This window comes from Hippichthys cyanospilos, chromosome 13 (genome assembly GCF_059441005.1).
Source record: "Hippichthys cyanospilos isolate Australia breed blue-spotted pipefish chromosome 13, RoL_Hcya_1.0, whole genome shotgun sequence".
Classification (NCBI taxonomy): Eukaryota; Metazoa; Chordata; class Actinopteri; order Syngnathiformes; family Syngnathidae; genus Hippichthys; species Hippichthys cyanospilos.
The window spans coordinates 12,045,834-12,058,632 of record NC_142381.1 but is presented as its reverse complement, the minus strand read 5'-3'; the positions used below and the strand labels follow the sequence as shown (position 1 = coordinate 12,058,632).

General features: G+C 37.5%; 1 protein-coding gene across 3 annotated transcripts in view; it reads right to left on the bottom strand.

Moving 5' to 3' along the window:
* The window catches only part of enox2 (ecto-NOX disulfide-thiol exchanger 2), a 159,033-nt gene extending 147,233 nt beyond the window's left edge, over window positions 1-11,800 (bottom strand). Inside the window, exons 1-2 of one of the 3 annotated variants that reach the window (XM_088431722.1) lie at window positions 11,637-11,800; window positions 2,237-2,298 (exon numbers count right to left, since the gene is read on the bottom strand). The gene's annotated coding sequence lies outside the window, so the exon portion shown is untranslated. Of the gene's footprint in view, window positions 1-2,236; window positions 2,299-11,636 lie in introns of those variants that run through there. The other 2 variants (XM_088431721.1, XM_088431727.1) reach the window with 2 other exon arrangements.
* Window positions 11,801-12,799: the final 999 nt, after the last annotated feature.

Sequence of the window (12,799 nt, the reverse complement as noted above, 5' to 3'; positions counted from 1 at the left end):
GTTTGTAAAATTCATAGAAAATCCCCAATGTTGTATCTCTTGTAAGCTATTTGCTGAACAGGTTTGTGAGCTACTCATGTGATCTTTGGCTCGCGGGCACCATGTTGGTGACCCCTGTTCAAGAGGAAGCTTCCATCCCCTTCTACAGGAATCAAGTAGATGGCTTGGCAAATACCAGCAGGGAGGCAGAAAATGCAGCAGAGTGATGCACACGCCACTTCATGGAAAATGGCTCTATTATTACGGCAAATTAGAACTTGACAGCAATTTGTCTTGGACTGTAAAACGTTTTCAGGGGTGACAGAGAAAAAAAACAGATAATATGCTCTCCAGTCCCAACAGATCGCGTAAGCAGGCCTGCTCTCAGTTGTCAAATAGCTTTTCCTGGTAATAACCCATGAGCTAGATGAACATTCCACTCGTGAGAAGCTTTGCTGCTCTCAAGGGTTTTGTTCCCGAATGTTGTCTTGTACGGTCAAAGCTGCTCTTGGACATGAGGGCTAGAGTTAAGTAGGTCATGAAATGGACATAGGATAAATAAAATGACTGTTTCATTGCTTGTGTACCAATACTTGCTGCCCACTCAACAGGTGTGAAAACTACTCTACAAACAACTTTGGCTGAGAGCACAGGTATCAAACACATCCAGCCTGCCACAATTTAATTTAGTCCACAAAAGCAAATCATCTATGTCAGGTGTGCTCAATGCTTCGCTCACGGTGGATCGCCTAGCTTTTGTTGGTCACCTGCAAAAAAACAAAAACAAAAAAATACAACAACAAAAAAAGAACATCAATCGAGAAACAAAGAACTTCAATTGGAAAAAAAAAGTCAGTCGTCGCTTGACTTTATTGTTTTAGCTCCCTTGAACTGAACCTCAATTCAGAACAACACTGAGTGAACATGCACTCAGAACCACACCGTGTTGTTTAGATCAGAACTTGCTTAGTGCTTACTCTGGGAGCCAAGGATTATCAAGTCGGTTGAGCATTGTCGCAATTATGCTTCTGGGAGGAACTTCAAAATAAAAGCCTTCCAAGGATGCTCGTGTCATACATTACTTGTACTATAAGGACAGTTCATACTCACAACGTTTGGCTTTTTTTTTGTGTGGAAAAATTGACAAAAATGGAGCCTCGGAAAGCTTGGACTCAAAAAGTATATAATTCCTGATCCATTTGGATTTTTGACACAAGCATGTCAAAAATATAAGTTTTAAATTTAAGACGCTTGGTTTAGTGCCTTCAATAATTTTGTCCCACCATTAAGCGGTATGTCCACAAGATTCTCAAACGAATCTACTCTATGGAGACTTACAGTTTTGCTTTTTTTGCTTTTAGGTTGTCGGTTTAGAGCTGCAACAGCCAAATCCACTGCAGAATATTCAAATGAGCGGGGTTTGACCAATTTACGCTTGTACCCAGATGAAGGCACTGGGTCCACTCAGAGAGATCTATTTGAAATTCATCTTACATCCTCCATCCCCCTTTAGTTAGTTTGTAGGCAACAGGCAATTAAAGCGACACCATGGCTGCTGAATCCCACAACAGCCTGACAGGGAATCCACAGAGTTTCTGGGAACAGGTGGTATATATCCAACTTAAACTGGTTTCTTATATCCCCATGTCCTTCATGTTAGCGAAGGACAGTTGTGACTTAACGTGCTTTGGAAATTTTGTTTACACAACAGAATCTGGCCTTAACTGCATGACTACACTATCCACAAAATGACCTTCAACGATGGCAGTAGGTCCTTTTCTCTTTTCAACCAAGGAGGAATATTGACACTATATGGCAGATAGGGATGGGACAAGACACAAATCCCACAAGGCGAGATGCCTCAAAAGATTGAGTCCACAAGAACGAGACAGGATGTTTACAAAATTTGTATTATAAACTAATGCTTGATATACAGTTTTCAAAATGTTTTCTTTTTATTAAGCAGAACGCAGCAAAAATATTGATCTAGCATCCAAATGTAAACATAAAAAGGGAATCGGGCTAATCTGTAAACTGTAGCAGAGATCATTCCTCTTATTGAATAGTTTATCAAGATGCATACACTTCATTAGGTGCGGTGTACTCTCCCATTCGATACATTAAAGTTCCCCATCACAACGCAATATCAATGATTTGCATCAATTCTTGCTGATCCCTGCTTTTTTGTAAAAATGCTCAGTTTATAACAATAATTACTTATCATTTCTTATATGACAATGAACAACAAAGTACGTACTTACTGAACATCTCTTGCGTGTAGGAAAGGAAAGCTGCAGTTACCAATGCACTTCTCAGCATCTGAAAAGTGTAGAAAGCATACCATTATTGGCCAATGATGAAGATCAAATCTGTTAACAAAAACAAAAATTGAATTGGGTCCAAATAAAAATTACCTAAAATATTTGCTCCAAAGAATTACATAGGCAGACAAATCACTGAGTCCAAAGTATACTTTACCTTGAGCAATTTCCAAATCAAAATGCATTTTTTTGTATAAATTCAAATCTGATGCATATTCAGATACAACTAAGTTTATTTTAGAATACTGTAATAGAGGCAAAAGCAGCACTACCGAAATCAAGTAGAATAAATACTCTGCAACATTATCTTCGTAACATTAAACTAGTACAAGCATCTTTCCGGCACGAGGAAGGAGTGTGAATATTAATGTGATGATTAAGTCCCCGTAGCCACATAATGATCTAGAAAACCATCTTCCCTTTCTCACAATTTGGATGTTGACCTTGTGTTATTAAGCACATAATAACACATGACCCTCCGTGGCATTGTTATTCCTTCTCGCGATTGTCAGCGAAGACCTGTGAATGCCGCTTACATTTGCTGGAATGATGAAGAGATAGTTTTGCAGTAATCCCTATGCATGTCAGTGAGGAGGGGGGGGGATGCAAAAGGCAGCAGAGAACAGTGATCCATGGAGACAATCTCAAGAGAAGTACACAAAGAATCTGATAACCCCAAAGAGACAAGCCTTCCGGGGGCGATCACTAATTAGGTTGAATAAATGAAGCTCCATTGGCTAGCTGAAGTTTAAGGCTATGAATAAATAAATGCATATTTACATTTGAAAAGTCTATCGAATGATTGAGTATTTGCAAAAAATAAAATATATGTACACATATTTTTGCTTGGTTAAAGAATAATTATGAATACAGAAAACAATGAAAAGTTTCTGATTGATATTACAAATAAATATTTCATGTTTAGATATCCAATATTTTTTTTCAAACAAAAATAGAGAACTGTGGATAACAGCAGACAATTTTAATTTATAAAAACTTTTTATAAAAACTTAGTGAGATTTTAGACAAATATCAAAGTGACATTAAATCCACAATAGTGAATTTTGCTGGCTAAAACAGCACAGATGAGTAAGTTCTAATAATGCGTTGATGTTCATTTGTTACTTGGGAAGGTACCGTTTAGTGAGCCTTCTTATCGTGTTGGAGTCATTCCATAACATGAATAATTAGTGCTATGATAGCTTAATTTCTTCCTGACAGTTACCCGAGGCAGAAAAAAAAAAAACAAACATACTTTGAGCGCTCATCTTGAAAAGAGGTACTCAAGGATTCGGTTCACCCCTAACGAATATCTAGTAACTACGTCTTAGGGCAAAAATGAATGAAGGATATCATCATCCTTTCATCAAACAAAAAATCCACAGAGGAAGTATGGTCCCTGGAATCAAAAAAACAACAATCTCACAACTGTGAGGACACTATGCATCATGGAGGGACCAAATGGTACTATCCAATGGGTGACTAAAATATAAGTAGGAACAAAATAAAAAGTGCCATAGTCTTTCATGATTAACCCAATCAGGGTCAAAATACATCAAATGTCTGCCCACATTTGTGGAAATCACCACAACCACAGTAATCATTCCAACCCCACCTTAAACCCCTTCAGCAAAGAAACCATTAACCGTAATGAGAATCAATGGGGGTGTTAAAGGTATTGACAGTCCAGCACAGTAGCAGCTTTGGTGTTGTCTTTATTAGTCTGGAAAAGGAGCACGGTTTGCTCTAGGCCGGCGGCACTAAAAAGGAGTGCATTGATCAGAAGGTCAAGCCAGATGGAATTCAGATCCTTTCATTTGTCGTATCACTTGACATTCTCCTGCTAACAGATGTCCGTCCTCTCTCTGCTGAAACCAAGGACAGCTTCACATGCAGTGAAGTCTGAAGCTTGTTGTGTTGACAAGATTTCGCAATTCCATGTAACTCAAACATTATGTTGCCTTGGGGGGATTATTATTTGTAGATGATTTGATTTTTGACACTAAATTCAAACAAAATTGTTATTCTTTTCATTGTTTTGGTGATGATTGACAGCTAAAAGGATTCAGCCAACACCATGCAATAAGATAAGATTTTGCGTCTTTGCCTTCCTACATATAATATCGAAGCAATAAACCCAACAAACGTGAATTTACATGTTTGGTTTTTTCAAATCCAAAATATCATGTACAAATGTTCAGTCAAGAATGCATACTGACTTTAAACAGTTAATATTAGTATATATTAGTTAAAATGTTGGTTAAACTTCAGAACATAGGAATCTTAATGAAAACAAATTCTTGCTTGTGTAAAACTATGAATGTGTAGGATGCCAGATTAGGATTGCTCTTGAATGGTCTAAACTCAGCATTCAAAATTTTAATCATTGCAGGATGCAGCATCCTCAAAGATTAGATACACAGTAGCCAATCAAAGTCTAGATGAGCTCACACATACTAGGAATACATATTGCCCAGTTTTAGTTTAAACTATTCGATTTAGTATAACACTCCTTCTGGAGGGCTAAATGGAACAAGGATGGTGGATGCAACTAGACTTTTTTAATTGCCTTTATTCACATTCGCATTCATATAAGAGCAGTTTAACAGTAGTAGCAGTAGCAGGTTGCAAAGCGTCAATTCATTCCGGCTGCACCATTGAACCAGGTGACCGCTTACGGATGGACACGGATGCACTTAAATACAGCCCCGCCCACCTCGCATGCACAAACCTGAAATCAACGATATGCAATCAACCGCACCCACAACACATAATCTTCATCTGGGTCAATAGTCTGAGGTAACACAAATGATCACAATAACAAAATAATTTTAAATTCAGTCAATGGGAAATTTATACACATATGCAGGTTTCAAATTAGCAGGACCCAGCCGGGATACTCCATCTTGCTTAGAAAGCCATAAAATTATAAAACACACTGACAAACACACGCACACACACACACATTAGATACCTGCGGAATGTAGCGCGAGCAATTCAATCGCTAAGGTTGACTTCTGAGGCAACTAAGTAGTTCAGTTTACAACACTTTTAAACCATACAGTGTATGCCCAGCTGTAATGTCTGTTCCGCGTTTGACGGATGATGTCTCAAGGGTTTACTTTTTCTGTTCAAGCTTGGGTAGGCAACAGATTTCACAGCGACCCTGAAAACTATATATGGCTGGATGGATGAACGGATGGATGGAGGACAGACGGACGGCTATACTATGACTTGGTGGAATCTTCAACCATCAAAAACAATCACTGTCGCCTTCAATGACAGCCAACTAATTAGCGCTACTTAATGCGGTGAAACATCGATTCAACCCAGCGCTTTTACTTTAATCAGCAAGCATTCGCATATCACTTATAAATTTCACACAGTTAATATTCTAATATTTTAAGTAAATATTAAACATACTCATAAGGAGCATTTTTGGGGATTCTGGCAGATGGATTAAAGTTGTAACACTGCTTCATCTGATTCCAGCATTTCCTCTGAGGCAGGAAAAGCAGTCAAATCCTTTCACACATTTATCCAGATGTCTCACCCGCTGCAGCCAACCTGGTTTTAGAGCTTGGAGTCTTTTCAAACGCCTTGGCAGCAACTCAGAAGCTATCTTTCATCAAAAAGTCATTGTGACAGCGCCGAGGAAAGTTGGGGGAGCGGTGTGGATGGGCTTTCACTGGTGCAGTTGCTCGTAAAACCCTCTTGTTTTAGCAGAGAAGAACTCATTATCCAAATTAGAGAGTGTGCAAAACACGTGGCTACCTCCTGTAACTCGGATCTCAGTCAAAAGTATTACACACGTCGGTTTGTTAAATGTTAGGAACAGATGAGACAATGATCCAGTTGACAAAAAATAAAAATGAAAATCCACTGATACGTATGTTATATAAACTGTGTATAACACCATTTTAGAGGCATGAGTAAAAACCACTGATCACACAGATCTGACATTAACATATTGTATATACAAGTGTCAAATCTAGGTTAGGGTCTGTGATTGTTAAATTGCCCCCAGAGATTTACAATGAAGTACACCCCCCATAGACTTGTCAATGTGAATCCAGTTTTCTAAATTACTGGACTATGAAATTAATTCACTTCACACCTTTAGGAGCTATCATATATGATTAGACTCCATTGGGCTATGGAGGCAAGGTTGCTACTGAATGCCACATAGTGGAAAAGACAACAACGGGGCATGGAGGTTTCAATGGTGACTTCAATTGAACAAAATTGGTATTTGGTCACAATAAGAAGTCGAGACAGTATATCAGTTTATTTAAATTTTCCATGCTGGATATTGATCAATAAACCATAAAACTAACCTGTAACCCACATATAATGTATGGTGGCTAAAGTTGTATGTAATAGAGGTAGTATCTCATTCTGTCACCCTTGTCAAGCTTCAAGGGATGATAGTTACAAATAATAATAATAATAATAATAATAATAATAATAAACTAAATAAATAATTAAATAAAAGTAAATAATAATTCAAACAAATTCACCCACCAAGACATGGCAAAAATTTGTCACACAGGTCAACACAACTAACTTACTTGCTGAGTATAAACCAATGAAAAAAATGAAGCCTACTTAGAACCAAGCACAGTATTTACTTTTAAGCAACTGTTAGCAGTCAAACTGTCATTTTTGGTCATTTTGAACAGAATTTATGCAAACTTTTGCCAATCGGATTTTTCAAAATGGGTCTCAATTGACAGCTAGCACGGTATATATTAGGAATAAGATGAGAAACTCAACACCTTTTCACACTGGTAAATAATATATTAGGGTGAGAAAAACAGATGCTTTTGCAATGCAAAAATATATGAAACATTGCCCCCTGATGGTAGGATGACAAAGTGCTTGCTTTGAATTTCCCTACGGGGATGAATAAAGTATCTATCTATCTATCTATCTATCTATCTATTGACATGTATTCGAAAAAAAATCCTTGACTTTTTAAAAGTTAATATCACCAAGGATGAGCTTAATTAATCGTGGCAGCCAGTTGTGATTGCAATTAAAATTCAACTAATTGTGCAGGCCTAATACATGATGAATGCAGCAATCACCTGGAGGAAATACAATGGGATAATCACACAAAGAGTGATTAACTCACCCGTATTGGTATCTTATGCCTATCTAAAGCAGGTGTGGCCAGATCTTTATGCCCCAAAATCTACTTATTCCAGCAGCCATCCTCCCACAATCTACTTCAAAACCAAGTTATGACATTGTGCCTTTCTTGGAACTTACAAGATAGCACTCAAAACATGATTTAAAAGGCAAAGGTAGGTGCTCATTTTTCATCAGAAACATATTTTTATGCTCATGCGGATCCAACACACCTGCTTTCTGAATCATTTAAAGGGTAACAAGTGATAACATGTCAAGTTGTTTTGAAAATATATCACATCATGATTCAATTATTTGTTTATGCATTTGTACTGAACATGATGTACGTTAACAAATGTTAAAAATAGTTTGTGTTAAATGGAAAAAAAGCGCTGTAATTTTAATACTGTGATATCGTGCCACAGTGATATTTTTTTGTTCATGGTTATTACACCATCTGAATGTAGATTCAGATTCTGAGTAGAAGAGTATGCTAATTGGCATTAAGTGCGAGGCTAATGTTAATCACGCGTACGTAACCACTCTTATGCAAGTCATACTGATAATTAAGGGTATATAAGACTCAGAACATTAGCTCATGTTCAAGCACATTCGTGTTTGATGTAACTGCATTGGGTTCAATTCTTTGTCACTATTCATATATTTATTAATGCACAAACTTAGAGAAGAAAAGAAGCTTTCGTTAATTGTCGCATTGCGCAGGACACCCTGAACTGGTTGGCAGCTAATCGCAGGGCACATAGAGAGGAACTACCACTCACGCTCACACATCTAAGGGCAATTTGGAGGTTCCAATTCACATACCATGCAAGTTTTTGGGGTTGTGGGAGGAAACCAGAATACTCAGAGACCATACTAACTCCACACAGCAATTAGACAGCTGGGATGGATGGATGGATGGATGGATGGATGGATGGATGGATGGATGGATGGATGGATGGATGGATGGATGGATGGATGGATGTGGAATATGTTCCACATTACAGTAAAAATTGTATTGTATGAAATCTTTCCCTGAATCAAAAATTGAAGTGTAATGGATCGAATCAAGCCCTTGTGAATCAAATCTAATAGATTATGGAACTCTCAATCAATACCTTTATTAACTATTTCACCAGTTATTTCAGCATTAGAACCAGCTCTTTAGAAATAAAATGCTGTAAAAGCAACAACTTTCACATCAGTGCAGCCTGTGGCACACAATGTGGCAGCCTCCACTTAGCGAAAATCTCAAATCCAAAATGCTAACATCTTCACTGCCATAAAATTATTCATGTGCAAGAGTCAGGCAACAACATCACACAGAAAGGCTGGGCAAGGCATATTACATTAACTGTAGTTTCAGTTTCCAAAACTGCTGTACCCTTGAGGCAGTCCAGCAGAGGTTCTACTGTATATCACAAGCAGCCTCAATAAGATTGCTGCGTCTAACTGTAATCTTGAAATACAAAAACAACTTTTCAATAGGTTTGCTGAAAAAAATACAGTGCCAGCTAGAACTGTAATCCTGAAATACAAAAACAACTTTTCAATGTGTCAAATGCAATTGCTCAACCTTTGTTTGTTTGTACAAGCACCCTACACCACTTGGAAATCACCATCAACACAGCACCTGTCTTTTCTCATCCTGCATCACAGCCGCCCCCCAAAAAACCCAGGAGGCTCAATAAAACATCGCATAATGAGAAATGTCACCTTTCCTCACCAGCAGTGGGGGCGGATAAGATTTGGGTGTATACGAGGCAAATATTCTCAAAACCGTTCCAAACGGGGTGGTAAAAAAAGCCAAGTCAAGCAAAACGCCTCAAGCGCTAAAGTTTAGTCAGAAACAGTCACTCGAGTTGTAATGTTGGATGGCAGAAATGGTCCAACATAGCCCTTTTCAGGCCGTTCCCCGTTCAAACTGAGTCGATGCACCACGTCCCCTGCACAAATACAGTATTTTAACTGGGCAGGCAGAGAATAGGTTAACTTATTTCCTACTGGCCCAATCAAATGATCTTAGTCTATAGCCATCAACACACTTTCTAACTATACCACACAGCTTCAATTAAAGATATACAATTGGGGTCAATAGAGCAGTAAGGGCGGGCTCCAAACACAAGGTCATGGAAGTGCACTCTTAGTGGATCAATCAGGCAAGCAGGCAGAGATATAAGGCACAACCTGCTGACATGACATGACAAATACAGATATCTTCATTACTACACTGAAGTAAAGCTTAGGAAGAAGTCTCTTGTATCTCAAGTTGAATGAAATTGATTGAAATTCAAAAAAACAGAATGGAATTTTTGGTTCATATCATGATATTAGTATCTTGTTGACAGTGTGTGATATAGTTCAAGTTGTAGTCAAATACAATGTAGGTAGGTATGGGAGGTACAATGCATGTTTTTGCCCATATGAGTGAAATTTCAGCTCCCTAGTGTCATTTTTCAATGCTTTCCCTATAAGGTTAAATACATTTCATGGGAAGATCAAAGTATTGGACAAAATACAGCACAAGGGTTAAATTTACAGTTAACTTTAAAAGTGATGATGCTGATCCTGTGAACTTGCTGTATATTTTAAGATACTATATGTGAAGGTTTTTTGGGTTTTTTTTTTTTTGGATGGAGTTATGGTATTTACTGTACTTGTCTAAGTTTTCATTTAACATTTTAAAGCACTGATGACACTAGAAGATCCCTGAGCTTTCTGTTAGAAAATGCAATTCTGAAAAGGTGTTCATACTATATGCTTTAAGAAATTTCAACAGTTTTGAGTTGGAGAAATTTGAATCTATATTTTAAGATTAGAAGTCAATGTTTTTTCCCCTTTTACTGGAAATGCATACCAATAATTTGTATCAGTCCTGGAAAAATCATATTGGTCTATCTCTTGTATGTAATTAGATTTAATTAACTGTAGTGCTTTTTTCACTGTCACTATTCTGTAGTGAAAAACAAAAACAGTCAAACCAAACATGTTTTGCTGGCATTCAACTCTGAAGGTAACACAATATTATAATGGTATACCTAATTGTTGAAAACGTGCATATAATATGCATTCCCTTGTTAGCAACTAGTTGAAAAGGACACGCATCAATCTACCGACTAATGAGTGACTTGCATAGTAACCTAACTCACATTCAGGTCACACAGTGGGAATTGCGGCCATACACCTGTCTGCTTGAATGAATGAAAGGTGAAAGGCACTTTCTAAATGAAGGCGCGGGGGAGTCAGTCGATGAGGGGATTAACATTTAGCAGGTGGGCTTCTCTTAGCACAAAGAGTCAATATTGGCTAGTGACGATGTGCTGTATCGAAAAATTGCATTCATATAGACACTGACACTTGTCTAATATAATTAACATATTAATCCATTTGAGTTTATGGTCCAAAGAATTATTTAATTGACTTCCACAGATCAGCGCATTCCCACTGAACTAGGTATCAAAGGTAATGATTAATAAACAGATTGGGAAATTTTGACTTTTGACTGTTAAATAATTGTACATTATTAACATGCATGTCTTGATTATAAGGACATTTCCCCCAGGAGGACGCATTTATAATTGCATCATCTGTGAGGACTTTTTCTTCAAATATTATCCCCCCCAAGAAAAAGGTGAGCTCATTATCGAAATCCAAATAGAAAGTGTACACAAATTACAATTGCGATTACGCTGTATTAACATTTCCCACCACTCAAATTATCAAAAACATTAGAAACAGCTCGTAGCATGACGTATATTCAAACGTACTGTTGTCCAACAACATATTTCCCGTGCACTAATGCAAACAACTTTGTAGACAGTCCCTAACGTCACCTCGTCACATTCTTTGTCTTCTGCAATTTTTGGAAGGATTTCGAAGCGCTTTGTCAACAAGCTATAAAGTTAAGCAAATAATACACATTGTGTTACTTTATTAAAATATGTCCTTTTCAAATGACTAACCTCTGAAGTGCTGTTACTGAACACTCACCGACTGCCATAATATTGAATCTGCATCGGCAACGAATATTGAAATGAAGAGAGCAGTCAAACGACAGCATCATCAGCAAATAATTAATGTACCTTTGTATCATATATGAAACTAAAAACCTTCTCTTGAACTTCCATAACAGCAGCAAGTGTACGAGCGAAGCTAACAGCTAAGTATCTTTGGCTTGAATAGAGAATAAAAGTAACAAAGTACCTGGCGCCGTATTCGATGCTATCTGCTCAAGGACGACTCCTCAGAAATGTCCATTCCAGTTCTGATCATGTATTTTAAAATATTTAGTATGTTCTTAATATGTATAATTCAGCGTGTCCAATGCAAAGCTTTGAGATAGCAAACATTTAATTGTAAGCGGCGGAAGGAAGTACGGCAAGCGAGAGGTGGACATGTGCGATTGTTGACGTTTTTCTATTCCGTTTACTTTCAAAATAAGAGTTATGCCGTTCAAGTTCAGAAATAGTTTTGTGTAAATACTTCCCGTTTAACATATGAACGTATATAAAATATCTGCAGAATTGTTTATTTTCGACATTTTAAAATGTATTTACAAACAAATATTCCAATAGAGGAAATACAAGTGTGTTGATATAAACGTCACATTGTTTATGGTGATTCATTTTAGTAGTCATAATAAATCAGTTTACCAAATGTTAAAATAAATGCAACGGTTAAAACAAATCTATATGTGAAGTTTCTTACCTTCAATGTTTATTTTGTTTGTTTGTTTTATTACTATACATCACAACGTGATCAGAGATGGGCTCAAGCTCACCAGCAAGATGTGTGAAGAAAAAGGATGGATGTATGACTAATTTCTGTCGAGAGCTCAATGGCTTAGCATGCCCAATTCAGCTATGAGCAGACATCTACTGCATTATTGAAGTGCAATACCAACAGCACCAAAGAAAGTAGTCGGAGAAAAATGGATCTAGTGCATAATGAACAATGAATTTCCACCAATGTACGATTATGCCAGTAAATGTACCCCTCTGTTGGTGGGCGAACGTCCAATTACCTGATGCACAGCAGGTTTCCCCAATTAGATGCTTGACGCAACATGAGATTCAAGTTGGATCACATGCCTGTGTTTTGCTTGCTACATTTTCAGGCTTTTTCAACAAAGCGTATCAGTGCAATATTGTGTATATGATACTCTAGATGAAACATTGCTGCTGTTTCCTTTTTTGTTTTGTTTTGTTTTTTAGCTGTTGTAAGCATTTTCACAAGGCATGTCAGCAGGTTAGCTTTAGCTGATAGTTTGAGGAAAGGGTTTTGTAGCTATTGAGTTGGGGCAGAAATGTTTGGATTGGACAATATTTCTGATGTGGTGACAGTTGTGGTGACTTGTGTGTGTGATT